Raw genomic sequence first — 27,337 nt, forward strand, 5'->3', positions numbered from 1 at the left:
TTTACCTTTGATAAAGCTGGTAACACTGAGATACCTACTCTACCATTAACAAAAAAAATGCAGTACACATGTCAGAAGTGAAACCTGCATTGCGCATTAAATTCTAAACTGCATATGAAGTCCTGGTACATATTGCTAGGATAACACATGATTTCAACCGCTATGAAAGACATTACTATCACCGCTACCATATATATGTTCTCTTGGTGTCTATGTAGTAATTAATTTGTCGTGTGCGTGACGTCAGAATATATTAAGGTATACTCGCGTCATACATAAGACAATCTCTTCTACGACTATGATCGCCTGTTACCAAAACACAGTATAATGCTTCCTATCTCATTTTCTCCCACGTTATCGTATGAATTTATGTATCTGTTTCTTTTTAATGTCGGTTTTTCATTTCATCGACTTTCAAACACAACGATGGCAAAGAAGTTTTCACTTCAAAACAAAATCAAAAATTAAAATAACTTTTTAATATTTTCGTATTAACGTCAAAAGTTTACTTTTCTCTTTACATTTACTGCCACTTCTTAAAGGTTGAGCTTTAATGAGAAGAAGTGGCAAGAACCTCATTGGCACTCTTTTAAATCAACATTTACACCTTCATTGTTTTACAAATCATTTCAATTTATTATAATATAATATCTAAAGTGATGCAACAAAAATACTCAAACACAACAAACATGAAAATATCGAAAAAAAATGTAACAGAGAATCACAGATAATTTCGATATTGGTCTTATTTGAAAATCATTTTTATCTAGTTTTAAAAACCAAGGCGAAAATAGTCGGAAACGTTTGTACAGAAAAATGCGCATTTGCGACAATCCTGGTAAAATCGCGTAATTTCTTCCTATTAGAAGAATCCTATAGGATCAAAACTTTTCAAATAAACTCTACCGTTCTTCGGACTCTTATATCGCACTGAGTTTTCTTATAATGTGACATGGTATAAATCTTTCCGCTTTCATATTATGGCCTTCATATTATTATAAACGCTTTTATACTTTAAAAGAATTCTATAGCCATAAATATTAATATTTTGAAGAGTTTAATTGAAAGAGGTACCTACAAACTTATGTTTTTTTTCATTTAATGATATTACATATAATTGGATGCCAAGCCATACACACATATAAAAAAACATTAGTAAGGTCAGAAATCAGAAACATCATCGTCAGAATTCTGTAAATACGTAGGTCAAACCAAAAGTTTTGCGTAACTTAAAATGTAAAAAACAACATGTTATAACCAAAAAGCATTTTGAAGACGAGCGGCACAGTCTTGCAGAGAGAGAGAGAACTTTTGAGATCATAAAAAATCATCGCTCTAAAATCATTTCGACTTAATTCCATTTTCGTTGCGTACGTAGAAAATTGTGTGATAGAAAACAATTGGCAAATGATTTCCTGCCAATAATTTTTTTTATTACAAAGAATGTTTCAAAAAATATAACATTCGAAATTCAAATAGTTCCGATTACCTAGAAGTGCAAATCTTTTGGTGTTCCCCATGTATAAGCAAATCTGGATAATCTGTTATGTATATATATGATGTATATATGTATAATTTACCTAGGACAAAACCAAGGGTCACAACTACCTAATGTTTGCTTTTCGCTTATCTATACTTAGAAATAGTGACTTACATTTTATACATTTAAATGTAAATTTAAATTATTTGAAACTGTGAAAGCGTATAATTAAAAAGTGGGTCTCATTAAAATATTTTGCATCATTTATAATAGTTAAATAAATAGGCCTGTTTATTATCATGTCTGTTAATTCAACACGTTTTTAAAAGAATACGAAGATAATAACCCACCTGATATTAAAGTACCTTATTAATAATATCTAATATCATAATGTTTTTTTTTTTTACATAAAGCATTCCTTTTTTGGAATAGGAGTTTGTCAAAAACGCACCGGTCAAATGATGACAACTAACAAATTCTCTAGCAAAATAAGAAAAATCAAAAAAGAAAGAAAAGTCATTATTCAAGTAGGCCACAACGATACTAAATTATGTCAAAGACCATCGCGTCGAAAAAGCCGAGCTTGAGAAGAAGTGGCAAGAGACTCATTGCCACTTTTTTTAATCTAATATAATGTATAAATTACAGCTTCAGCATTTTACATTATTTTATAATATATTTTATTTGATGAATGTAAAGTAATGCACCAGAATTCCTTAAAGGTTTTAACTTACGAGTGTGTGTTAAAAAAATATGTGATAGTTTTAGAAACAGAAGTGATTAACCATTAAAAAACGTGTGAGTCTCGGGACGCCCGAAAGAAGTAATAACTTAAAATTAATATTGAAATAATTTAACTTGAAAAAAGCTTAGGTTATTACTTAATTGTTATGTATATTAATATGATAATAATAGTAGATTTTACAACGAGTGCACAAAACAAACCATTTTTATCCGAGACTTTTAGCAGCCGATAGTAATGTCGAGGATAAAATGGTTTTGTGTACGAGTTATAAACTCTGCTTTTCATTTCGAATGCGAGGAAATAAAACAGTAGTATAACATGGACATTGTTAACAATTTTAGCAAATTTGAAGACATAAATAAACGCACGAAAAAACAAGACCTGTTTCCCGTCGCTTTCTTAAATCTTACAACATTGATATTGGCTTGGGCTCCAGACCTTTACAGCCTACTATTTAATTAATTTTTTAATATATATATATATTAATTAATTAAATAACGTACCGTATTTTAATTTAAATTTTAATATCTTTTATGTCTTAAAAACACATGAGGCAAATAAATTAAAGTAAATATTATAAAAAAACAAATTCTACCTCGGACCTTTTTATCGTGTTTGGCTGTATCGTTAATTTTCTTTGCCTTAATATAGATACATTTATGAGTAGATACGTTAATGCACTTGTGCACAAAGTGCCTATATCGTGCAGAAATAAGCAATTTCAGAGCATGAGAAGTGAAAAATATATTTTATTATTAGTTACAATTCTTGAATATTTACTACTATTTACATTAGAATATTGTGTATGTACATTATTGATATAATTATTTAAGCTTTTTAAAGTGACAATTGATTAGATTGAGAAAGGAGGAGCCTGTCTACCGAACTATAAGAAGTTATCACTTCAGTAGATGCACCAATTCGCACACACCGCAGAGGAGCGTTACCGGCCATTTAAATGGTTAATTATCATTAAATTTTTGTGAGCACATAGTTCGACAAACAGATGGCTGGTGGGGCAGTATAGTCCTAGAATGGCGACCACGTACCGGAAGACGTTGTGTTGGTAGGATGGCACAAGATGGACCGATGATCTGGTCAGGATCACCGGAATACATTGGATGAAGGCAGCGAGGACCGAAAATCGTGGAGATCATTGGGGGAGGCCTTGCCCAGCAGCAGAGACTGATGGTGATGATGATGTTGATGAAGTTGTTTGATTGCGGATACCGGAGCCCCTATACATTCCACAACTTTATTTTATTGAAGATTGTTTCTCTGTTTTCGCCTTACTCTGTATTCATTTGGCTTTCGTAGTTAAGAATAATTTATCAAACAATAATGACGTTTGACGAGTGCAACTGCGAATGCCGCTCAGAACTTTCATTTCAAATAAAAATCCTGAGTTGTACGTCATTGATATGTACAGATAGTATAACTAATTACCATCAGGTCTAGAACGTCCTGTCACTTTCTCTCATAAATAAAAACCTATCACTGACCGTTTGAATCTATTCTCTTTGTTATTACTAAAAGTAATTTCCAAATGTTGTGAAAGACATGAATAAACAATATTTGAGTTTTGTGTTGCATCACATAGAGTTGAATGAAACTTAATTTTAAACCTAATTAAGTTAAATCACCAAGACGGCGATTAACGCGACTCAAACGGTTTAATTAAACCGGTTAGCGGTAAATTAAACTTCATATTTGGGAGGATTCCCGATAGTTCACTATAGATCTACTAAACTTAAGCAAAGCCTTTTTCTTGTTGTTAGGACATTTTGAAATGCTGGTATAAAAAATATATTTAACATATGCAATTGATAGTTAATAAAATATTCACTCTGTATAGAAAGCAACAATACTTTTAGTGTTAATAGTGAGGGTATTCGTAAATTATTTAGTATGTAATGTTGTTCATATGTATTAGCTCCTAAATGCTTATACTTTTGTTTTGTTTTCTTTCTTTTTACATTTAAGTTTCAAGTTTTTCAAGCCTTTTTCTTTTTAACTGACTCCAAAAACGAGGAGGTTCTCAATACTATTATTTGTATGTGCTACATATTGATAGCTTTGAAGTCGATGCCGGTGAAATAAAATAATGTTAATCTAACAAAAATAAACTCAATTTTATTTTCCAAAATAATTAAAGTTGATCTTATACAATTGTTGGTTTTAATTTTACAAAATAATTAATGTTATTATTGCATATTAAGTAAATGTTAATTCAATAAAATATACATAATTAAATTAATTGTAAATATTTTTAAAACTAAATATATATGCGCGTTGCCGTTATATTTATACGTAATTATTTTGTTTTTGAATCGATTGGTAATAAGTAATTTCAGGCAATTGGAGTAAATTAAATGATAACTCCATCTAAATCTTCGTATACCTATGCACCACGAAAATCATTAGTTAATTTCATCAAAAGTACACCGGCTAATAACTCGTTGAGACACAGTGTAATAATGACATCTTCATTACGTCAGGAATGATCGATGGAGGGTCCATTACTCTCGAACATGTCCCGTATTAAGATACGAGGTACCAATACTAAAGTTATGGTACTTTTGAACCTATTAAATCGATAGACGGACGCAATGTAGCCACTATGGCACTTGCTACGGGGTAATGTTATAAGTATATAAATCAAATCAAAATCACTTTATTAATGCAGGTTCGGGAAATTACACTTATGAATGTCTAAAGTTTTTTTTTATATATTTACCAGCAGTTCGGAAAAAGATGAGCTTTAATTAGAAGAAGTAGCAAGAAACTATATTATTTCCATCTAATAATACAGTTTTCAAGAATTTAGTAGATTAAGTCCTACAAAATGAATTACTTAGCGTTGACAAATATATGGCCCTTGGGCCTTGACACATTTATATAAAAATTCAATTATGACTTATAAATAATAATAGCAATATGATCATGTATGGCGTAGTATACCACGAGATGACTCCAATTCCAATGAAATGCGCCCGTCATATTGGAAATGGAACAGCCAATGTGCTTGGTCTGTTTGGCTCTATACTGCTGATAGTTGGATGGACAGACGAAGAACTTAGTAATATCCCATTGGTTTACCTTTTGCGTATGGAACAATGATAGGGTTAAAAGGTACATTAAATTCAATAAATCCATATCACTTTCAATATTGAAAAAATAATGTTTTTTTTATTAGTGACGTCACGTGGATATATATCAATGCTCTGTCTATACTTTCATGGTGCACGTTACAAGTTAATCTATTTCTTAATGTTGTTAAAGTAACGGCTATCGAAGTTGTACAAGGTAACTTGAACCAGATGGATAGATTTACTGAACACAATTATAATGTTATATTGGAATGGGAAAACACACCGACATTTCTGTTATTAAAACAGGGCTAGGAGTTTGTTTAAAAAGCGATGTATCGTTATATATTATATAGCTTAGATATTCAAATTCTAATTCAAAAACACTTTATTCATGCTACCTAGATCACGGAAATGACACTTATGAATGTGAAAAAAAAATATAAAAATATTGTTTCTTATTGAATTTACTGCTACTTCGTAAAGGGTTGAGCTAATGAGAAGAAGTAGCAAGAAACTCATTGCCACTCTTTTATGTCAAGATGTAAATTTTAATTGTTTTACAAATCATTTCAATAACAATATATGCAAAGTGACGTAACAAAAATACTCAAATGTCAAAAACTGAAAGGCTTACAGGAGTAAGTCAAAAAAAGAAAAAAAAGTAAATTAATACTTATATACACAAGAGTTATTGAGTATAGTAGATGCATCAATCCACACATACCGTAAAAAATAGAGGCATTATGTGAGCATATCATAAAATAAAATATATAATAATTTTAACTTTAAAGGAAATAATAATAATAAAAAACACATCAAGCAGACCTCCCGGTAACAAGATCATCCAGCCACCACGAGTAGCACCCGTTCACGAACATGACGCATCGACCATATTTTAGGGAAGGGAACGACCCGCCCCACGTCGCCGCCACAAGCAGAGGCATTTAAGCGAGCATGATGATGCCTGTCACGAGAAATCTACCGAATAACAAAACAATGTTCATCTACATATGCAATACTTACTACTTGATAATTTTAATACTTCTAGATAGAGTCTCTTGTTGTTAGATAACCGATAGAAACAGACCAGGAATATTAGTTTAGTGTGCGTGACAAGCTACGTCTTACATTCGCAATTTGTATGACACTTTGTGTTAGTGTGCGTGAATTGCTCAAAATAGAGGAAAATATTTTTTTCGACGTTTTCGCAGCTGTCATACACTATCTAGACGTATAAATGGCATAAAAGGCATTTATTTTCTCAAAATTGATTCCTTTAGAATTATTTTTGATGTCATTTCTAATAACTACTAGATACTACTACCGCTTCGGAAACAAATGGCGCTCTGAGAGAGAAGAAGCGACGCAAAATATTATACAATATTGTACAGTCATTTCTATCGCTATAAAATAATCACAACCTAGCCCCAGGCTGTCGGATCATTTAGATATTTAACAGTGGAGTAATAGGATTTACGACAGAGCCATTTTTTTATAAAACATTAAATTTATTTATAGATAAGGCCTGAACAGTGGCTGGGGCTTTATTATAGAAGTGTATACATTTACCCTTAAATCTATTATGTATCTTATGAAGCCTACTAGAATTAGTTACAAGCAATCCCTTATTTATAGTGTTATAATAATGAAAATCACTATTAAAAGCAAAAAGGTGACGATTTTCATAAATGTACTGAGAATGAACAGTCATAATATTTCTTTCTGTAAATTTTTCTTTGAGAGACTGACTATAACTTATATAGAAGGTGTAGTTATCCGTATCGCTTATTGATAAGGAAAACTTGTTTGGTCATAAAGAGATGGAATAATAATAATATAAAATAAGAACTCTTAATTGTTTTTATACATTCTCCTTAACATACAGTGACAAGAACCTCCTTTTAAACAAATAAATAATGTTATGCCAGGAGGCTTCGCTCTCTCTTAGTCTTAAAATATCATACTTTGAGAAGTTAATGAAATATGATAAAGTGTGTATGTGTGTGTGTGTGTGTGTGTGTGTGTCGATGAAAGTAAATATTACTCATATAGTGAATGACTTATCGTTGAGTTAATGACTTACGACGGATTTCTATAATATACGTTTAATTTATAAAATTTATATTACAAAAATAAATGGTGTTATTTTTACTATATTAGTTATGTTCACTTTACAAAATAAACAAAGAAGAATGGGGTATGTAAATCTAGAATCAACAAAAATTTTAATATAGATTTTGTTAAGTCCACAAGATAACTCATTCTTTTGTTATAATTTAGTGAAAAGTAGAGGGCGGCTGCAATCGCAATCCTTAAATGGCGATCCGAGCAAATTTTAACACATTTTTCGACATTTTAAAACCCGATGTATTGATGATCACTTATTCAATAACCCATTTATTGCCCATTTTTGTGATTACGTTTCACATTGAGATCTCCCGTCATACTGACAGCGCCATATTGCTTGCTGAGGCTATTAGGCTCAGTAAGGGGCTAGAAAGGCAAAGATGAACGCGACCCTCGTAACAAACCTCCAAGTAGGTCATAATATAAGGATTTGTATATCAAGGCTACAATATTGAAATGCAAATTCAAATAAAAAAAATAAAATCAGGATGGAAAACATGAAATCTGGCTTTTAAGCATTCTGAAAGCGGACATTAGGCGTACATTTCAAAATGCAAGACGGTGTGGGACATTCAAATGTCCATAATAAAGTATTTTAAACTTTAGTTTAAAAAAAAACAGTAACATAATTCCCACACTCGCCTGTCCACTCTCAATAAACTGTGCAATAGACAAAATAGCTGTTATCATATCGTAGCGAATCATATATCACGTATTCAGCGAAAAGAATTGCACTTCGTAATATTATAATACAAGGTAATAAGAATGTTTTTAAATTTAAGTTCTAGCTGTCATGTGACAAAAGTATTTGCAGCCCAATGATAAAACAACAGCTGTAAATACATTTTTTTAAATTTAGAATATTTTAGCTGTTGTGAAAATAGTTGTGACACAAAGGAGGTTTTATTGTAGGTCAATGTAGCAATTTATGTATTGATTATCTATATTTGATACTTCTTAATCTTATATATAAAACCTGTGTTGAGGAAAAAAAGTTTTGCGAAACGTGACACATGCAGGTTTAGTTATTGTTTATATTACTTAACTTCTTTTACAAATACTTTTATAATAGAATTTTTCTTTTTTAATTTACGTGCCATTCAATTTTAAATAAGACATTTTGATTTGAGTTTGTTGTCTTAGCGACAATAGTAATGCATAATACGCGCTTGGTCAAAACTTCAGCCGTCTAAAGCGGCTTATAAGATACTAATTATTATTAAGTACTTAGAATTATAAAGGCCGGCAACGCTCCTGTGATTCCTCTGGTGTTGCAAGAGATTGTGGGCGGCGGTGATCACTTAAAAACAGGTGTCCCGTGCGCTCGTTTGTCCTCCTATTCCATAAAAAGAAAAGAATTACTAAGTATCCTTCAGTCGTCGGTTCCCGCTGGTTGACCTTCGAGAACGAAACCCTGAGAATGGAGAAAGGGCTGATAAGTTTAATAAATTCATTTAAATCATATTTATTTTACATTTTAAATATCCCGTACCTATTAAAAAAAATTGGGACCCAAGGGCGTATATTCATTGATCGTCTATCACAACTCGTTTCTCAGCAACGCATCATCAAGTAATTACGTTTGAGGTTATTTAAATCTGTTCATTGTTTTAAGACTAAATTTTATATCACTTCAAAAAACTATTCTACCAGATACGCCTTTTGATAAAATTTCGATACAGTAAAATTGCGTTGGAAACAGTAGTGCAATGTAGTGACAAAATCAATAGATTACAGTCGAAAGGAGTCTGTTTCACAATGGCTAAGAATTTCGTCTGCATCGTGAGAGATTATCTGTAAGGTCATCGTACATTCTCCTAATTTATGTCAACCTATTGGCACAATACGACAGAATTACAATAGAACCAGATTCAATTAGGAATTTCTGAACTAGATGCATAAGTGAATAGAATTTCTTTGGAAATTCTATACGCACATACTTATATACCTAAATAGAGGATAGAAGCATTTGCGATGTGGTGCTAGAGGTGCATGTTAAGGATACCCTGGACAGCATAGCGTACCAATGAATTCTTTCGCAGTATTGTGTCCGAACCCGCCTCTCTACTATGATCTGTCAACAGAGAATTCTTACCTATTTCGGTCACATAATGAGGAGGGGAGGTCAGAGCCTTGAAAAGCTGATCGTAGTTGGGAACAGTGAAAGCAAACGAGTCCACGGACGGTTCCCTACCAGATGGAGCGATCAAATGACCAACCCTCAACATCTGGATCGGTGCCTAAGATGTATCAATCACCAGCAGGATCCTCATTCATGAGGGAGTGACCGACCAGACAGATACTTACCTAATAAGCAACATTAAATATTTTTTTTTATGAAAGGGGACATCAAAAGAGTGTAAACGTCACGTCTCCTGCACCCCAGAGAAATCACAGGAGCGGCCTATTAAGATGGTCTACGCGCTTTTTTAAAGTTAACCAATTTGTATACACAGTGGTACAACGCCACACGTTCTGGTAATAAATTGGTTAAAAGTAGAACATAAACTAAAAAATACTCTTTATACTAAAACGGTGATGGTTTAGTCTTACGCCCTCCGAGCCTTGCCTGAAACTATGGTTTCTAAATGGACATGAAAATGAAATAATTCTAATCACAATATTATGCGCTGCTCCACATATTGTTTTATCCATATTATCATAGTGAGGGTAGTATTGAATTATAAGTCAACTTAAGAAGGTTATATATATAATTTTTTGTTATTGTAAATATATTTTTTATGACAATAAGGGACGAGATGAGCAAAACGTTCAACTGATGGTAATAGATACGAAGTGCATATTACAATGCAGTGCCGCTCAGATTCTTCAAAAACCCAAAAATACCTACTGAACGGCACTACAATTGCGCTCGTCACCTTGAGACACTTATGTATGTATGTTAAGTCTCATTTGCCCAGTAATTTCACTAGCTTCAGCTAAACTCGCCCTTCATACCGAAACACAATATAGTTTACACACAATATTGTTTGTTTAGCCTAGTCTAGCCGGCATCTTGTGCAAAGGCGCCTCCGACTAGTAAATATATTGACAACACTAATCGCTGTTTAGACCAGATTCATTTATTTATCTCGAATCATCAAACATTTGATTTTCTTAGAGAAACTTTCAAGTAGAAACTTTTTACACTACTTTTCGTTCTAATAGCTTTAATATACAGATCTTACATTCAATGGTGACTGTTATGTTAGTACATCGTGTTGTCACTTAGAGTAACAACGGACGGAAAACGTGTGAAAAGCTTTACTTAAACTTTCAAATAGTACTTTATATCTAATTGAAAGTTTACTATTTTTATGGAAGAGGTATACAAACAAGCATTTGTAGGGTCACCTGATGGTGTGGAGGAAACGCATTGGTTTGTGGCAGGCGAGACTCGAACCGGGGGCGCAGATATGAGAATCAACGGTTCAACCTTTTTTTTATATTAAAACTAGCTGACCCGACAGACGTTGTTCTGTATATAATAAATAAAATAATGTTTTTATATTAATTTGTCAATAATATATCATAACATCAAAAATTACTTCGTAAAATATGCACCCTGCTGTCGCAATGAAATTGTGTCACAGCAGAACTGTCAAACTGTGCGTCAATAAATTATCTCATAGAAGTTATGTATGGACACATCAAAGGAAAAACAAATTTGTTGTTTTTATTTGATTTAGCAGCATTTTCCTATTTATTCACCTTTTAAACCTGCACTGGACTTCCACAAATAATTCAAGACCAAAATTAGCCAAATCGGTCCAGCCGTTCTCGAGTTTTAGCGAGACTAACGAACACCAATTCATTTATATATATATAGATAATGGACGAGACGAGCAGGACGTTCAGGCGATGGTAATTGAGACGCCTTGCCCATTACAATGCAGTGCCGCTCAGGATTCTTGAAAAACCCAATAATTCTGAGCGGCACTACAATTACGCTCGTCACCTGGAGTCGTAAGATGTTGAGTCTCGTTTGCCCAGTAATTTCACTAGCTACGGCGCCCTTGCGACCGAAACACAGTAATGTTTACACATTACTGCTTCACGGCAGAAATAGGCGCCGTTGTGGTACCCATAATGTAGCCGGCATCCTGTGCAAAGGAGCCTCCTACTGGTAGAGTTCTATTGAGCCACCAACAATTTAAACACATTTTTAGAAAAAATATGGCTTTGCTAGCGCCCGCCGTTGTATCCATATCAAATCAAATTCACTTTACTCACGTAGGTAGGATACAACAATAAATGTCAAACATTTTTTTGATAACCCCGCCTTACTCTTTTGCAGCGCTAGCGTTTTTTTTTATGGAAAAGGAGGATATACGAGCGTACGGGTCACCTGGTGTTAAGAGATTATTGTATTGCAACACCAGAGGAATCACAGGAGTGTTGCCGGCCTTTAAGGAAGGTGTATGTGCTTTTTTCATCACGGAAACACGGCACAAGGAAGCTCATTCCACAGTTTTGTTTTATGTGTTGTATTTTTATCGTTGAAGTGGCAGTGGTTATAACGAAACGGACAGATGGCCGGTGGGGCATTAGGCAATAAGGTCCTCGAATGGCGACAACGTACCGGAAGACGTAGTGTTGGTAGATGATGAGACCCACAAGATTGACCAACGATCAGGTCAAGATCGCCGGAATGGTTTGGATAAGGGCAGCGCAGGAACGATCGTCATGGCGATCTTTGGGGGAGGCTTTTGTCCAGCAGTGGAGTTCTTCCGAATGGAATGAAAGTAGATAAAGTATATAATTTCATGTTAGGTCCAATTAAGCCATTACACATCTAAATAATTATTGTATTCAACATGTGCGCGTCTGGGCAATATTTCGTGTAGAAATGTAAAAGTTCGTGAGAAATCTTAATTAAGATTCCGCTAATTAATTACGATTGTCTAACAACAAGTTAACATGACAGGTTATGTCAGTTATGTTTTGTACATGTTAGGGTTCCGCGCGAGAATATATTATATATATATATAGAGAAGTGAGCTGTCACGCTTGGATAAGTAACAATTAAAGTCGGCTAGAGTTGACTAGACTCGCTTGTATTTCGTACTAAATAGCCCTGATGGAAATTTTTTAATTCTATTATATGGTCACCTCATTTTTATGGGATTAGGTAACCACGTGTGTAGAAGTTACTGTATGGAAATATAATACTCATAGTAACAATAACATTTATTTCACGTATTTACAAGACCAATCTTTACTTTAAATAAACATTAAAATTTTGTAGCCAAATATCTATTTTAATACACTCACTTGTATTTTCAAGAGAACCTTTCAGTTCGAGCGCTCGATAACAACTGCCTTCATCCCCGCGTTTAACGTGGAATCAAATATTTTGTTTCATTCATGCATGTCAACGTTACTCAGACAAGTCAAACGAGTCCCTTATTTTTATAAGTATATATTTATGCCCAACAAAACAGTATGCAATTGACCCGTGGATAATTTAATTAAATGCAAAATAGTTTACTAGTGGGAGGCTCCTTTGCACAGGAAGCCGGCTAGATTATGGGTACCACAACGGCGCCTATTTCTGCCGTGAAGCAGCAATGTGTAAACATTACTGTGTTTCAGTCAGGAGGGTGCCGTAGCTAGTGAAATTACTGGGCAAATGAGACCTAACATCTTATGTCTCAAGCTTCCGCTCTCAAGCCGCTCAGAATTTTTGGGTTTTTCAATAATCCTGAGCGGCACTACATTGTAATGGTTAGGTCGTATCATTTACCATTAGCTGAACGTCCTGCTCGTCTTGTCCCTTTTTTTCATATAAAAATAAAAAGTTTAATGCATAATTTAATTACTATCATTAAATAATAATGTTTATTAATAAAGCCGGTAAGTGTATTGGTCGTCACGTGATCTCAGAATACACGGGCCGTGCAAGTCTCCATCGGGACTTCGTCCTTCCTCATCGTCATCGAAAGAAAATTTTTCTCCTGTCGAGTCCTCTTATGAGAAAGATTACACGCGAAATAAGATTACAATTAACATTGTACAAATTATTGTGTATTGAGTATTTTTTGTTGCATCACTTTATATATTATATTGTAATTGAAATTATTTGTACAACGATGACGAAACTGTAAATGTTGATTTAAAAGAGTGGCAACGAGTTTATTGCCACTTGTTCTCATTCAATCTTTTCCGAAGTGGCGGTAAATGTAAAAAGAAAGGAAAGTTTGAGATTCATAAGTATCATTTTCTTGACCTGAATGAATAAAGTGATTTTGATCTGAATTGATTTAACCCTCAGGAGTTTGTGAGTTTACTACTAAGAATACTCCATTTATCGTATCACCGCTCTTCGACCACACTTTCAATTGGCAAGGCAAAGCCAAATTGACTTCGAAGAAACTTGGGGGTCTTGCGTATCTATACAGTGCGATTTTCAAGGAACTTTCTTCCATTTGCAACTTATCTATGGAATGGCCTTCCTTGTACGATGTGTTGGTAAGTTATATTCAGTGCCCATTACAGTGCATTACCGCTTTAGACTCAACGCAACTCCGCTGTTCACATTGACGTCAAAAATTTCACTACGAGACCCTTCAAAACCGAAACACATCCATGCTTAAACATTAATTAGTTGATTTCTGGCACTTCCCAGTATCAGCTCAAAATTTGACTGCTTGCAACACAGAGCTGCTCAAATTTTCGGGGATACAGTGCTCTGTGTCGGCTAAATAACTTGGCGTTGCGTAGAGACGTCGCTTCATTGTGTGTCTTCTACCGCAATTAGCACGGGAAGTGTTCCGAAGGGCGGTTCACCTGATTCCTGCCGCTGAATTCCAACTTCAGACGACACGCCACAAATAAGGCTATTATCCGCCACCTAGATGAGTAGCGTTCCTACACAGCGCGGTTTTTAAGGAACTTTCTTCGACGTACTACAAAGCTGTGGAATGAGCTTCCTTGTGTGGTGTTTCCGGGACGATACGAGTTGGGTATCTTTAAAAAAACCACGTAAACCTTCCTAAAGGACAGACAAAGCTCTTGTGGTTCCTCTGGTTTGTCCTTCTCTTTCATAAAAAAATATTTAAATTATATTTTTTTGCAATAAAAAGGTTTTTATTTGCATATAAATACATAATATGTAATATATAAAATTCTGATGTCGCGGTGTTTGTAGTTAAACTCCTTCGAAACGGCTTGACGATTCTCATGAAATTTTGAGTGCATATTGGGTAGGTCTGAGAATCGGACAACATCTATTTTTCATCCCCTCAAATGTTAAGGGTGGTCAACGACAATTTTTATTTTTCATTTTTTTGACCTTTTTTTTTTAATTTGTTTGATTATGAGCCTGCATTAAAAAATACATACAACTTTAAATTTTCACCCATCTACGATCAACAGTTACTTTTGTATCGCTATTTTAATAACGGCAATACAACGTTTGCTGGGTCAGCTAGTATCTTACATACAATTGGTTAATCTTAATTCCCGTTTGCTCTCCAACGCTACAAATCTTCCGCCATTACTTAAAAAATTACCATATTAATTATCCAAACAGAAAAATCGAAAGCGGTGGTAATTACTTCTCCATTAGATGCATTAACGTATCAGAAGTGTTTAACTTTACACCTATTTGAATAACCATTGGATTTAAAAAGAATATAAATGTAAATGTTATGTGACATAGTAATTATGTGAAAAAAAAATCGTTTTAGATTCAAGAACATGTTTTTATCAATTTCATTGATGTAGGTAATAGAAATTTGGGCTATTTATGATACACATCGAGGTATCTGTTTGATGCCTTTTGATGTTAGATGATCACCCACTGAAGCAAAAACGTACAATCACCGATGGACAAGCCCTTTAACATTTCAATTCGACTTCTAAATTTCTCAAACGAACTTCGAACCAACAGCATATATTATTAATAATTTGTGAATTCAAGGAACAAAACCCAACTTCGGAAAAGGTTGAGCTTTAACGAGAAGAAGGGTAAAGGTTGAAATGAGAAGAAGTGTCAAGAAAATAATAAATGTTGATTTAAATGAGCATTTAAAGCTTTATCGTTTTACAAATCATTTCAACTACAATAATATAGATATGTAAAATGATGTAACAAAAATACTCAAACTTGAAATAGTCAATGACTTACACGAGTAAGTAAAAAAAAGTAAATGCAAATACATGTAATAATAAGATTTATTGGGTACAGCAGATGCCTCAATCCACACACACCATAAATAAATAGAGGCATTTTGCGAGAATTTTAGCAGCAGTTTCAGATTTAAGATAATTTGCCTTACCTATAACTTTCACTACTAAAAAACTTATCTTTTAAACATGCTTAATTATATTTTCTCGATTTAACTAGTGACGACATATCATCACTGTGAGAACTGGCAACTTATATTATACTAGCTGACTCTACAGACGTTGTTCTCTACATAATAATAAACAAACCATTGTTTTTATGAATTTGTCAATAATTTTTCATAACATCAAGAATTTTTTCATAACGTATGCTCCCTGTTGTTATAATGAAATTGTTTCACAGCAGAACTGTCAAACCATGCGTCACTAAATTCTCTCATAGAATATATGTCCATACAAAACAAATGTTGGAAATAAAAATAATTATGGGTCCCAAATCGAAATAACAACTATCCTATCTCTCAAGTTGGACTAAACTGCACTCCATGAAGTAATCCCTATAAAAATCCGTTCATTAGTTTAGGAGTCCATCGCGGACAAACAACGTGTAACGTAATCTATACTAATATTATAAAGCTGCAGTGTTTGTTTGTTTGTTTGTTTGAACGCGCTAATCTCTGGTACTACTGGTCCGATTTGAATGATTCTTTCAGTGTTGGGTAGTCCATTTATCGAGGCTATGTTTTTTTTTTTAAATTAGGGATCCGTAATAAAATTGCTATTTTGTAACACAAGGTGTAAAATCGAAAACCTATTTTTGCGTGCGCTGCAAAAACTATTGACAATAGATGATGTACAGGCTATAATATAGTCAATATTTTATTACTTATAAAACTATCGCGTGAATTATACTTTATATGGCAAAACAACGTTTGCCGGGTCAGCTAGTTTATATATATTAAGATATAAAAACTAGCTGACCCGGTAAACGTTGTATCACCATAATATATAAATTAACAAAAAAATTGCAATAAAGTATTAAAATAGATTACGATCTATTCATAGACATAACAAATATACGTATAAAATTTCATACAAATTGATCAAGCCGTTTCGGAAGAATATGGCATCTAACATTGTGACACGAGAATTTAATATATAATCTTTAAATACAAAATTCTTCTGTACTTGTGTTGACAGTGAACTCCTCCTAAACGGCTGGACCGATTTGAATGATATATTCTGTATGTCTTCAAGTGGATTCGAGGATGGCTTAGATTCACAATTGAACTACCTCCTAAACGGCTTGACTGATTTTGACGATTTTTGTGTGTTTCAGTGAATTTGAGAGTGAGTCCATATACAATTCTCCTGCCCGTGTGTATGTTCGTGAACTCCTCCTAACGGCAAATTTAAGACGTGAATACAGGACAATGTCTGTCGGGTCCGCTAGTAATAATATATAGATTGAATGAATGTGATTGTCAAGGTGCTTAGCCCGCTGTTATCAAGATCACCTCAATGCCAACATGCATTTCTTGCCAATGCAAATTCATATCAATAAACAGTTATATATTATTGTTTATTTGCAAGAATTGGTGATATCTACAGGAGTGGATTAGTATAAGAGCTTATTGGGGTGTAGCCCAGGGCCTCTCAAATTAATAGGGCCCCAGATATTAATAAAAAAATATAACTACACAAAAACCTTAGTTAATTTATACATTTAGATGGAGCCTCTTGCTGCTAGACAACCGATGAAAACAGGCCAAGTTTATTAGTTCAGTGTGCGTGACAAGCTACGTCTTACACCCGCTATTTGTATGTCACTTTGTGTTAGTGTGCATGCATTGCTCCAAATAGAGGTTAACTGTCAACCTCAATTTTTTGCGACGTTTCACAGATGTAGATCTACACGTATAAATGGTCTAATACACCTATCGATTTATTTTGCTATAAAATATCTATTTAATATCTTATAGTTTCTGTGTACATATCATAATATTAATTATGCTACCGAGGCTCAAAAAATATATTTATTTTGATTTTGGTACGCTTGCTTGTGCACGCCAATCTAGAGAAGGGCTAAACAGATTTTAATATAGTTGTCCGTAACGTTTTGTGGCAAGTTTCTCATAACTTTTATTATTTGATTCATTTCTATCAGTTCACACACAAAAAAAGTAAGTCTACGTGAGCCAAGTCGCGGGAGCCCGCTCGTCATAAAATAAAAATTATTCGTAAAATAAAAAGAGAAAAAATTATTAAAATCTAAAAAAAAAAATGTGCGTAGGCCGGGAATCGAACCCGGATCAACTGCTTGGAAGGCAACTATGCTGACCATTACACCACCAACGCTGTGGAAACTTATTTGAATATTAGAAAGTAATCATTCTCCGCTGTGTGCAAAAGCAGCTGCTGATCCAATAGTTAAGTAAATACATCACACAAAATTCAAAATAAAAAAGTAAGTTTGGTGTGCTAGTGCATTATGCTATGGCTTCCGTTGTTTATTACTACATTTTTATTATTGACCCTGTTATGGAGAGACCATGCCGGCTTATTTTATGTTATAAAATATTTTATAAAACAGAAAAAATATTTAATTTAAAATTAGCCGCTTGCCTCGGCTTCTTTCAAGCTAATTTTAATAGTACAATGTGAACTCTTTATAGGTCACATTGTAACGAAAATCTTCATAATTATAATACAGATTTTTTTATTCTTCTTTATAGGTACTGTATATCATTTCTTCACGAGTTGAGACGAGACGACGAAATTACAATAATTCCGAATTAGATTTGCGAAATAGTAGATTGTTAACCGAAGCGAGGGCGGCTACAGTCCGAGTAGGAATTGATTTTTTTACCCGTGTTAAACACTCTACTTTTCATTTCGAATATGAAGAAAATAAAACTATTTGTTTATCTAAACTATTCATAGATAATATGTAATAATATTTGTAGTACCTATTTAAAATTAATTGTCAAATTACGACAATTTATGTGGACTTTTTAAATTTTAAATATGGAACTCATCGCGTTGCGGCTTATTCCGCTCAAAGAAGTTTGCGCTAAGTTCACACTGGCTGCTTAGAAAATCACATGGCCGCAGGATTTTTTTAATTAGTTTTTTTTTACATAAAACTCTTCCCAGCTGACAGCAGTTCTATTTTTAAAGTTCATTCCGGCCCTTTAGATGGGAAGTAATTTGTATGAGTTTTTCCCTCTCTATGGAGGGAAGCAGCATTTTCCACCCAATAATCAGATGAAAACAGCATTACTTTCCGAGTATGAGAAATGAAAAAATATATTCATCGCGGTAACTATTTCTTGCGCCAGTTCTTATTATGTCGGAGCCACAAATTTTCGAATGGGCGGATCCTAGTTTTTTACGTTCAATTAGTTATTTTAAGTCCTATTTTAAACAAAAATATTTGAATTTAACAGCTCAATTTTTAAAATTTCAATTATATAAAGCAGTTATGTAAATTCGCAGAACTATATTTTTTAAGAGGACATGACAGGGCAACGGTTAATATGCATTCAGCCAATTCATTGAAACTAAGTTACATAAATTAAAAATAGTTATCTATTATTGTGTGATTTATTTATTAACATTGTACTTTATGTAAAAAAATAATTATTTTCAATTTAATTCAAGTATTAATAGTATTTACGCAAAGACATTTATGTATAGAACGTCATTGTATTTACGCCATAAATTAGTCTGTACAAAAAACTTTTTGATAAAAAACCTCCTTCATGCATTTGGCACTAGTGCTTTGAAACACACATATAAAAGTGTCCTATTTGAGTAAATATTGTTTAAATTGTGTTAACTGTAAAAAAAGTAATATAATAACGCCTTGATCTATATAATAGCACGTAATACAACTCAATAGTGGCTACAATATTTACTAACTTTCTCCTTTTTTGAATAAAATACAGATTATGTTACTCAAGAGACATGTAGGAGAATCAAAGTCACCTACATAGCTCAGTTGGTTGTGAAACTGTAGTGGCAGTGGGCAGGGCACATAGCCGTTGGGGCAGTAAAGTCCTCGAATCGCGACCACGTACCGGAAGACGTAGTGTTGTGTAGGACAAGATGGACCGACGATCTTGTCAAGATCGCCGGAATAGGTAATAGGATGAGAGCAGCTCAGGACCGATCGTCATGGCTGAGGGAGGCTAACAGTGGACGTCTTCTGGCTGAAATGATGATGATGAATGTTACTCAGGGATCAGCCGTTCTACTGCTGGAAGACTCATCAAACCTGTCAAATATCTATTGAGTTTTTGAAGTTATACTTCTATTGGCCCGTTAGAGAAAAATTATCAGAGTGTATTTTAACCGTGCGCGAGGACACCATTAAGCAAATTCGACACCCTGACGTTAGCTGGTCAACAATACCATTAATTGTTTACTTCAGCTACCAAGCCTCTTGTAACTCATATGTTTACTGAACCGCAACAAATGGACGAGAATTAAATAGCTTTCAATAACTATATAATTTTAGTCTCTGCAATTTTATAAAAATAGTTTAATGATATTTAATTACACGTTATTTAACTTAATTTGAATTATTACCCTATCTTCATCATTAGAATACTGTTTTTTCTACAAACGTAAAATAGCACTAGTATTTTTATTAAGGATTTTTGTTTTATTTCCTGTTTATAATATTCATACAGAAAAGCGATACCAGTTGGATTAATTATTAGCGATAACCGCGTCATGCCAAGCGCTACCCAAGTCATATTGATATACAAATGACATATTAACACCACGAAGATTACTTCGGTAAGTGGATTATAATTTCGATGTATCAATCAACATGGATGAGAATCTCAACCTTACTAAAAATTCGCAGATGATCGAGTTATTATTTTAACTTCGAGTTACAGAGTTTCACCAATGGGATGCTCCTTTGCACAGGATGCCGGCTAGATTATGCGTACCACAACGGCGCCTATTTCTGCCGTGAAGCAGTAATGTGTAAACATTACTGTGTTTCGGTCTGAAGGGCGCCGTAGCTAATGAAATTACTGGACAAATGAGACATAACATCTTATGTCTCAAGGTGACGAGCGCAATCGTAGTGCCGCTCAGAATTTTTGGGCTTTTCAAACTGGAGCGGCACTGCTTTGTAATGTATCTATTAGCATCAGCTGAACGGCCTGTTCGTCTCGTCCCCTATTTTCATTAAAAAAAAAGATTTGCAGTCGAAACGGACCATTCGTATGTGACATTAGAGACCTTACATCTTAATATATATAAATTACGTGACACGTTGTTTGTCTTGAGAGATAGGATAGTTTTTATTTAGATTTGGGACCCATTATTATTTTTATTTTCAATATTTGTATGTACATATTTTCTGTGAGAGAATTTATTGACGCGCGCTTTGACAGTTCTGCTGTGAAACAATTTCATTATAACAACAGGGAGCATTTTTTACGAAATAAATCTTGATGTTTTGAAATATTATTGGCAAATTCCTATAAAATAGTATTTTTTTTTATTATACGTCGGGTCAGCTAGTATTATATAAAAAATAGTTCGTTATTTCGAGAATATTTAAGTTAAACAGTCCTTTAATTTATTATATCATAGCCTAGTGTCTAGTAATCTTGACCTCTGTGCTAAGCTAAGGGTCCGGAGTCGAACTTTCTGTAGGTTAAAAATATTTTTTAATTAATAATATGAATGTTTGTTTTTTTTAGGTTTAAAAGTTAAAGACAGGGTGAGAAACGCAGATATCCGAAGCAAAACTAAAAATTTCTCCCTCAAAAGAAAATGGAAGTGGGCAGGGCACGTGGCCAGATACTCTGACGACAGATGGACACACAGAATAATTAAATGGTCCGGCCCTCGAGGTATTAGAAAGAGAGGCAGGCTTTGTGGTAGGTGGACAGATGAAATAGTGGCGGTTGCGGGGCAAAGTTGGATAGAGACTGCAAACACCAAAACTAAATTCTTTGGAGGAGGCTTTTACCCAAAAGGGGTCCAAACAAAAGCAGAGATAGAGACAGCAACTTGGAGTAATATTAAGCAATTGTTATTTTTGCATGGAATCAAATAAAGCTTCATTATTATATTATTATTAATGTTTGTTTTACAGTTTTGAATGTCTTAAATATATATTATAATCAATCAATGTGTTCAACATATTCAATTCAAATCAAAATCAGATCAAATCATAATCAATTCATGTAGATCAAAGAAATGACATTTATGAATATCAAGTGTTCTTTTCTTTTTATATTTACCGCCACTTCGGAGAGTTTTGAGCTTTATTGAGAAGAAGTGGCCAGAAACTTATTGCCACTCTTTTAAATCAACATTAATAGCTTCATCATTTTACGAATCATTTCAGTTATTATATATGTAAAGTGGTGCAACAAAAATACTTAAACGGCAACTAGTCAATGCCTTACACATACGTAAGTCAAATAAAGTACCTAAATGTAAATTATTGAAGTAAAAACACAAAAAATATTGAGTACAAGAGATGCATCAAACCACACACACCGTAAATAAATAAAGGATTATGGGAGTATTTTATAAGCGATAAAAAAAAATATTAATGCAAATATTGGGGTTGAGCAGGTTATCAACTGTCAAGTAGATCCTGTAGATGAAGCCACAACCTGAGAGTTGAACAAAGCATACAAGATTTTATGACGATACGTCACTCAAACGGTTATCTCAGGAAGGGCACTCGCACGGAACGCCAGAGGACGTGGCTTCGAGTCCCGCATCGTTCATAAAATTTTGTTCTCAAAATTTATTTGTGTAAAATATAATTAATTTAATTTTAAAAAATTAATCAGAGTTTCTGGTAGCAGTATCATCCTGCAATTTTATATATTTGCCTGGGACCATTATTACTAGTAATAGGCTATATGTAGTATGTGTTTAGATCGTGTGGAATAATATACTGAATAAACAATATACCTTTACCAGTGGGAGGCTCTTTTGCATAGGATTCCGGCTAGATTATGGGTACACAACCTATTTACTACTGTGTTTCGGTCTGATGGGCTCCGTAGCTAGTGAAATTACTGGGCAAATGAGACTTAACATCTTATGTCTCAAGGTGACGAGCGCAGTTAAAAGTGCCGTTCAGAATTTTTGGGGTTTTTCAAGAATCCGGTGTGGCACTGCATTGTAATAGACAGGGCGTATCAATTACCATAAGCTGAACGTCCTGCTCGTCTCTTCCCTTATTTTCATATTTAAAAAAAACTAATACAAATGTAAAAACATATTCTCAGGGGGAATTGAGTTTCTTGCTAACAAGGTGGTGATTATACAGCTCTTAAAGAGAATCAAATCCGCGACCCACTTGTGCACAACCCTTCATGTGAACGGCCCAATAAAAGCAGTATCAACAATAAATTATGGTTACGTTTTGAGTCATCGTGTCAGACGTTTAGATTCGGGATGGCACTGTACTTCAACATATGGGTCAAATATGAAGTTCCGGGTTCAATCGCCGTGTTGCTATTATATATTATGTAATATATTTTATACTAGCAGACCCAGCAAACGTTGTATTGCCATATAAAGTAATAAGAAAAAATCATTAAGAGTAAAGTTTGTTTTTTACCTCCCGAGAAAGTTAGAAATATAAAGATTCTAATTAGTTATTGATTTTAAACACGACTGATTTTGAACGACAGGGGACGCATCAAAGTAAATACAAAATTATTGTTTTTATTTAATTCCGAGGATTTTCATATTTCTTAATTTGAGACCAAAGTTAGCCAAATCGGTCCAGCGGTTCTCGAGTTTTAGCAATACTAACGAATAGCAATTCCTTTTTATATACATAATATATAGATTACACCTTCTCTAAAAGTGGCCTCGTATCCATTTGACGACTGGGCCGAAAGTACTAATATACGGGTGGGTTCCAAATTCAAATAACCCTTGTTAGGAATTTTGATAAGTCTATGGTGAAGAGAAAACATTTTATTGTTTATTTGTTACGGATAATCTCAAAACATCTAACTATTTAACTGTTGGTTTTTTTTACGACCCCTATATAGCCCAGTGATTAGTGACCCTGCCTACTGAGATAGAGGTGCCGGGTTCGAATCCCGGCAGGTGTAAACATATTTCATATGATGAATATTAATGTCTGTTTCCGATTCATGGATGTTTATATGTATTTCTTTCTCTTTTATTGTGATGTATGTTTAAGTAATAATTTACGATTTTTGTAATATTACTAAATTAAAAATTTATATAAAGCGGCCGAGACGCTGGCTTACGGAGTGTTCATAGATCCTCTGTTGCAACTCCAGAGTAATCACAGGATCGTTACCTGGTCGGTAAAGGATGTTATTAGTTGGGAGGGCAAACTTACAAATAATTCACCTGAAGTGATAACCAGACACCAATGGACAACCGCAATAGAGGTCAAGCGATATGTTGCCAACATTTGCGATAGGATTATGCTTTAAAATTAGGAGTCCCTAAATTCTATTGTAATGGTTTTGGAATACTGCATCACTCACATCAGTGGATTTCACAAATGATGTCTGACATCATTTTCTACATATTATTAACGTGGTGTTCAGGGGTGGAATTCTACCGCTTTAACTTCAGCTACATCTGAGCTATTTGTAGAAAATTACGCTAATTCTTCCTAAACAGATGCCAGGTTTATACACACGAGGAATAATTTAAAATGATCTCCCGCCTCATACTAAGTATATTCAGAAGATAAGAATCGTCCCCACTATACGTGGAGTCTACAAGGGGTGTATCCTAATAAGTTTTTGGGTCCACTGTACGTTCATCTATAGCTAACAGGCGAGCTCTTTTCATAAACTAGAAGTATAGTTAGGTAGCTCATATTCTGCCAGACAGTTTGTATTGCTGACGCTCAAAAATAAATAATTCAAACTGGAGATGAAAGACGAATACTCATATCACCCATATGAGTATTAAAATGGAAAAAAACACGTATCGCTTCGGCCATACGACACATATGAAAACTTTATAAAGAAGAGATTATTATCATACAACTAAGCCCTTATGCAACTCGAGTCGGCTATGAACTACTACTGAATACTGAACGAGAGTCACATAGCCAAGGTCATTCAATATTCATAAATAAAGTGTCAAGTAATTAAAATGTTCAAAGTGTACTTGTACCGACAGGTTCCGTTTCATCGTAGAATTGGAGTTTTTACTTTACAAGTCAAGTCAGCCTAACATCGAAAAAGCAACTCACCTCAAAAGTAACAGGGTGAAATATTTTTTGGCACTGTACTGTATGCACGCGCATTCAGCCAAGGGTGAACTTGGTTCCTAAAATTTTCTGACGTTTGCGACATTCGTAATTTTTTTTGGTTTCTTCGTCCTTTATTAGTATAGGCAAAGGGTTCAAGCCCGTACAGCAGGATTCGCTATTTAATAATTGATTGTCAAAGCCACCGTTGAAAGATTTTTACAATATTGTTCTTTCAACAAACGTAGAATAGCACGAGAAATAAATAATTTTAAAGATTTTTGTTTTGTTAGGCCAAAGAAGTATAACTTCTTGCGTGTATTGTACACACTTTTTTCATCAAACCTGCCACCGAACTTAAAACTATTTTAAACACGCTAACACTCAAATACGAAGCAAAATATGAGTTCTTTTGAGTCATTAACATTGCACTACAAGATAATATGCAACAATTCGAGTAAGAAGTTATACTAAGAATAAAGCAGGGGCGAAGATTACCATAACAATAGCAGACGTTTCAAAGATTACCTGAGTGTTGTTTACGTAAGATAAATTGGGAAAATCACAAATATATTTGGAATCATTTTGGTTAATTGTACACTTTCTAAACAATCTTAACAACAAATATGTTTTTTCATATTTTTAACTAGTTAGAGAAATTGATTGAGGCTTTTTATGGTTCCATGATGAATATTGAAGAGACATTATCGAGGAATGAGTCGCCAGTTCAAGTCCATGCTGGTTATAAAAAAATTATACATTATAATAAAATCAAATATTTTTTCAACAAAAAATTTTTTGCACACTATACGTATTTAACCGATGATATTAAGATTGTTTTTTAGTATTTATGTCCGTTTTTTTTTTTTATTTCAGAAACAATTAAACTGATTTCGACGCATTTGCCTGTGATATATTGCGGCATGATCCGTAAAATTTAGTGTTTGTTTCATTTCCAAACGGTTAAAGACAAAAAAATATAGTTATTGATTTATAATACGCCGAATTTTAAGCAGGCAACAGGTAGGTCACCCTTTTGTATTTTAAATAAAGCTAATGTCTTTAGGCGATTATATGAAAATAATTTATTTTAACAGTAAAGAAGTATTAATATTTTCCTTATATATTTTTCTTGTTTATCTTGCAGTATTTGTTAATTTTAAGGCAACAGAAACGTAATTAATTGACTAAACAAATGATAGTGATTAGATAAAATATTGCAAGGCCTATTATTACATTATCACGGTGGTAAAGAAAATTTGCGAACGAATACTATCTGATATGAGAGGAATGCTTCTGATAAAAACAATTAAATTATAAGTCTAATTTATACTATTTATGCAATTATATATTTTATGAGTATTTAGTAGAGAAATTGAGGCAACTTAAGAGAAAACTCAATAAAATGTAGAAGAAAGTAGTTGTAATTAACTGATATAGTATCTAGTACAAATAACCACCTACTTACATTTCCCCGATATCGCTTAGTTCCCATACACTAATGACACCGTTAAAGTTAAAACGTAAACAATATAGCACCAACAGAAGTTCAAGTACATATCAACAATAAATGTTTACCAATTCCAAGATAAAATTTACGTTTCGAGCTAAAACTCGTTAAAATTTTACAGCCGGCGTTAAAGCGTTTACAACTCTTTAATTAGAACTTGATAAACTTGTAAATAAAACAAAACGGAGATGAAAGTACCATTGATGCTGACGCTTTGAGCAAAAAGACTGCCTCCTAAACAATGGTAGCATTCAAACAGTGCAAGAAACATTTCAAAATCACTTACCATGTGATGCTGTAAATGCATATGGATCACAAAACAATACACATTAATCACAAAGCAACGAGTATGATTCGCGTATAAATTATAAATCACTGAACCAAAAGTGCACCCCTGGAGTACGCCCGAAATGTTATTGTTCGATAATAATACTCCGGTCGCTAGCGCGTGGCATTCAATAGCCTGCTCTCAACTCAACTATCAGAAACAGACTGTTGAATCGTGCGCCGGCGTCTCTCCACTATGTTTACTAAGCCCCATGTGCAACGCTATCGAACACTTAATCCAAAACCGTTCTTATCAAATCCGCATACAGTTGAGATTCCTTTGCAATGCAATTGTAATGCTTATCTGTGTTAGTAAGTCGGGCATTTGTCGTATAAATGAATGAAGACAAACGTTAGAGCTTTTGGTAGTAACGTTTATAACCTTAATTAATGTTTTTAAGACTTGATGTGTTAGCATTATTCGTTGTTGAGCTCAGAATGTTTGTTACAATTATACATGTGATTCACTCGTGTCAATGTTTTATGTTTACGAAGATATTGTCAGATTGTTACTAGGAATTCCCACACATGGCATTACTCCAGAAATGATAAAGAGTATTTTAAGAATCTTCTCTAGATAACAATTGAGGATTCTGAGTAATTAGAGAGGAAAGTGAAATCACCAAGTACCAAGTACGTGATCAATTTAAAAGATCGACTCACTAATTAAATTATC

At 33.8% G+C, this 27,337-nt stretch overlaps 1 protein-coding gene and 1 non-coding gene across 2 annotated transcripts in view; both read right to left on the minus strand.

The window, feature by feature from the left end:
* Positions 1-26,812, minus strand: part of LOC126968395 (facilitated trehalose transporter Tret1-like) — a 112,865-nt gene extending 86,053 nt beyond the window's left edge. The window contains exon 1 of the mRNA XM_050813402.1: positions 26,621-26,812. The gene's annotated coding sequence lies outside the window, so the exon portion shown is untranslated. The remainder of the gene's footprint in view (positions 1-26,620) is intronic.
* Trnag-ucc (transfer RNA glycine (anticodon UCC)) lies at positions 17,861-17,932 on the minus strand. The gene has a single exon. It is a non-coding gene; the product is annotated as a tRNA-Gly (tRNA).
* Positions 26,813-27,337: the final 525 nt, after the last annotated feature.

The sequence above is a fragment of the Leptidea sinapis genome, chromosome 15, assembly GCF_905404315.1.
Source record: "Leptidea sinapis chromosome 15, ilLepSina1.1, whole genome shotgun sequence".
Lineage (NCBI taxonomy): Eukaryota > Metazoa > Arthropoda > Insecta > Lepidoptera > Pieridae > Leptidea > Leptidea sinapis.